Genomic DNA, 4,776 nt, shown 5'->3' on the forward strand with positions numbered 1-4,776 from the left:
ATTCCTGGCAGTGTCAGATGTTTGGCTCTGTTTGTGCTTCAACTTCTATTGTTGTGGGAACACTTGGAAACTTGGTGTGTGCTTGAAACTGGTGCCACCAGGGGCATGGGCCTGTTTTTGGACCAGGCGTGGTGGACGAGGTGGGGGTCACAGGGAGGTGGGGGTCATAGGATGCCACCTGAATGGCATAGAGTGGGTGTAGGCTGGGTGGACTCTCCATCTGCGGTGAGTTCCTGGGTGGGCTCCTGGGCACATCACGAACTTGGTGAGCATGAACTTCTGTGTTCCCACCTTTTCCTCAGAGTCACTGGGTCAGGATGGAGCATCACTAGGTCTGGAGGATGCAGTGTGACTTTACTCCATGAGGCATCCATGAGAGGAAAATTGACCTAGTGAGTGTGCACAGTGTTGCTGCTTTTTTTCCCTTAATCAAAGCCATGAGAAACCTTTAAAGCTGTGACCTTGTCCCTCTGCTTCCTCAAAGAATGCCAGAGACCCATCCAATTACTCTGATTAATGGTGAGTTGATTAGTGTCTGAGTCTCAGCACTGCAGACTTGTTATCTAAGGATGACTGACATTCAGTGAACTTCAAATATCAAGTGCCAGTCACAGCAACCCATCCTTTCAATCCTCTCCACTGGGGCCTGTCCTCCTTGTCCCCCAAGGCCTGGTTCCCAATCCCAAGTGGGTGTTGTGTAATCCCTGGAGCAAAATTTTCAGTGTCCAAAATTTTGCCAGTCCACTATTTATCCCTCTGTTAACTTCTATTTAGAAAACAGAGGTGAGTTGTGAAATAGAGAAGAAGGATCTGCTGAAGTCAAATGACCTTTTGAAAATGGAGATGCAATCTCTTGTGCAAGAGCTTTCCAACCTAAATCTGAATTTCCCACCGAAAATTAACCAAGCCTGCTAGGTAGCATCTTCTTTCACAGAAGTTTGCTCTTTAAAAAATATTAATACTTCTCTTTGTTGGGGATCTTGAAAATGCATGAGTGAACATCTTTTGCTGCTAGCTGCTTTAAAAAAATTAACTGTAGTATATTCATAACCCATATCCTGAAATACTGCCACACTAAGAAAATGCTTACTCTAGGTTTGACATCATTGGCTCTGTTCTGTGTTGGGTGAAGGTGATTTAGGTGAGTCAGTGATTTCCATTTGATAACATTTTAAAGGTCTGAACTCAATTATGGTCAGATAGCTTGACAAAATAATTTTTAAATTAATGTTTATCGGAGATCCAAGATGGCAGACTAGAGTGAGGCTGTGTTTATTGTCGCTCCATAACTCTGGTTTCAAGCAGAGGATATGTTTCTAGGTGATGCAGTTTTTGCTGCTTATCGATCCTCTGTTGTTTATGCCATTTGTCTACTGTGATCACCTGCAGTCTGCCAGCTTATCAATGCCTTTTTTGAATGCAGATTGCTCACCGCCGGGCACCTATTATCTGCCATTTGCCTGCCTCTTGCCTGTCCATCACCTGCCTTACACCTATCCATCACCCATTGCCTGAGGTTCATCTCCTGATTGTCTGACAACAGTCAGCAAACTGATGGCCGATGACCAGTGGAGTGCCAGCTGCCTGCCATTGTCTGGAAGTTCACTATGACAGTACCTGAAGGTTTCATTACACATGGCTGTCGCCAGTGTGAGTTAACAGCCAGGCCCCATGCATGGGAACCTGGGCTGGATGGACTGAGCCCCGTCAAGATACCTCCAGGATCCCTCAGCCCGATCAATCACACCCTGCCTCCCTGGCACTCACATTGACTGACTGCTCCCTGCTACCAGGACATCCAGATCAAATGACTGCAATCTATCACTCAGAACCCAGACCGACTGATTGCACCTGGGCTCCAGGATCCTGCCACCACACTAAACACACACAACCTCCAAGACCCCTGCCTGACCAACTGCACCCCACCTCCAGGACCTCCAGTGGACCACCTCCACACCCTGAGCTGCAACTGCCCATTTGCCAACACATTTGGAAGCCAGAGCAGCCATCTTGGATAATCCTGGAAGAGAGAACCTGCAGAGTGGGAGAAAATCTTTGCCTCTCATACTTCAGATAAAGCACTAATTTCCATATATATAAAGAAATCTAAAACCTTTACACCAAGAATGCAAATAACCCAATCAACAAATGGGCTAAGGATATGAACAGACACTTCACAGAAGATCTACAACAATCAACAGATATATGAAAAAATGTCTACAACTCTAGTAATAAGAGAAATGGAAATGAAAACTACATTAAGATTCCAACTCACCCCAATTAGAATGGTGATTAAGAATACAAGCAACAATAGGTGTTGGCGAGCATGTGGGGAAAAAGGTACACTCATACATTGCTAGTGGGGTTGCAATTTAGTACAGTTACTCTGGAAAGCAGTATGGAGATTTCTCAGAAAGCTTGGAATGGAACCACCATTTGACCTAGCTATCCCACCTCTGGACTATACCCCAATCAGCATACTACAGAGATACAGCCATATCAATGTTTAGAGCTGCTCAATTTACAATAGCCACATTGTGGAATCAACCTAGATGTCCTTCAATTGATGAATGAATAAAGAAACAGTGGTATATATATACAATGGAATATTTCTCATCTACAAAGAATGAAAAAATTATGGCATTTGCAGGCAAATGGATGATATTAGAGAATATCATGCTAAGTGAGATAAGCCAATCTCAAAAAACCAAAGGATGAATGATCTTGCTGATAAGCGGATGATGACACATAATGAGGTGTAGGAGGGGGGCTAGAATGGAGGAATGAGGGGCTGTATAGAGGGAAAAGAGGGGTGGGAGGTGTGGGGGAAAGGAAAAATTAACAGAATTACCCTGTGTAGATGTACGGTAACACAAATGGTATGTGTTTACTTCATGTAGAAACAGAAAAAACATGTATCCCAGTTGTTTACAATAAAAATTAATTTTAAAATGTTAGTTTACCTTATGTTGTAGAGTCATTTTTCTCCCTCATGCTTTCATAAATGCCTCATTTCATGTTTTAGGTCATGAAAACAAATTGCTCTACTTAGAGTTAACTCTTCAATTACTTATAAAAAATTTTTATTTCATGTTCTGTGAATTTTGCCTAATGATTTAGTCGGTGAGAAAAGAATTGAGTCATTTTTAAAATGGAATTTGTGGATTAAATAATTCATAGTTATTCTTCAATTCACTGTAATTAAAGAAACCCTTTTTGTTCATAGTTTCCTGTATCATTACAACCTCCATTAAAATATTAAGGGTTAAATCTTTTCAAGATTATTTTATTGTTTTCCTCCTGAACTTCTAATGGAACACATAATTTCAACTTCATTAATTTATAGAAAATAAATGTGCATGTATTTTTCTTGCGAACATTGTGCACTGTGATGTAGTATTGAAATGTAAAATTAACTAGAGGAAAACAGTATTTACTGAGAATAACGTGGATATACAACCAGTTTTATTTCCTGGAAGACATTTTTTGTGAACTATCTCGGAAGTACTTCTTGTATTATTGTTTACACTTTTTCATATTTTATGCTTGCTTTACCAGACTTCTAAGGAAAATTTGGATAATTTTAGAATGATAATCACTTGTATATCAGTTCAGTATGGTTCAATCATTTCAAGTTTTATTTATGCAATTAGGGTAATTTTTTCTTAAACAATTGTAGATTTATATGTAGTTGTGCTAAAAAGAGAGACATTCTCTGCTCACTTTATATACAACCCCCCCCAGGGTTCATACTGTGACATTAAAGATGATATAGTTCAGGTATAGACCATTTCCATCACAAATACCCTTCATGCTGACCTCTGATCCACACCTATTTTCTCCAGTTTCCCTCCCAACTACTCATGGCCACAATTAAGCCTTTTTTATTTTTATGAATTTATAATTTCAAGAATGTTTTACAAACAGAAATAAACTATGGAACATTTACTGATTTAAAAATATTGGTTTCCTTTTGTGATTCATTCAGTTTGTTACATATACCATAAGGTCTAACACATCTTTAATCATCCCACCTGAAAGCACCCAGAAGCCACTCCTGATGTGGGAACTCACCCAAGAGATTTTATTAAGTGGACAGGCAGTGTGCTTGTCCACAGGGTGAAAGAGAGAGAATGGTGGGGGAGGTATTCTTAGGTAGTGGAATTTAATGGGCTAATAACAATCTGACCATTGACTGATGAGAAAGTTTGAGGGCTAAGAATCTGAACCAATGACTAACTAGGAAGTTCTCAGGCTAATGATCTAGGTTTATAAAATGTTGTGGAGGGGCAGAATAATGGTAGCAGGAAAATAGCAGATCTGATGCCAATATTCATACATTTTTGTTTTTATAGATACCAGAGGTGGGGCAATTGTCTTTCCTCTGTAGCTTCTTCCTGATAATGAGGGGTGAAGAGTCTCATTCCTGTAAAAAGGAATTTAAGGAGGGCTTTAGGGGGAAACAGAGTTTTTGGAGTCAGAGGTGTCAACAGTGAATCACAGGTATCATCATTGTTTGTCAGTGGCTGGTAGTCTTGAAGGAGAAGCAGTTAATTGACTGATTGGTTGATAAACTTGTATGTATGATCTTGTAGGAACTTCTGTAGGCAATTTAGCAGGCATGGTCCTGTTTAGAAAGATCTGTAGGCCTTAAAACAACCAAAAATTTCTGACTCTGGCAGTTTCTCTTGATAGTTATCAGGCACCCTAAGAATCTCTTTTGTAGTCTCCAGTCTTACTTATTATATTGGTTAACACAAGTGTGCATCTTAAATT

The sequence above is a fragment of the Sciurus carolinensis genome, chromosome 15, assembly GCF_902686445.1.
Source record: "Sciurus carolinensis chromosome 15, mSciCar1.2, whole genome shotgun sequence".
NCBI lineage: Eukaryota > Metazoa > Chordata > Mammalia > Rodentia > Sciuridae > Sciurus > Sciurus carolinensis.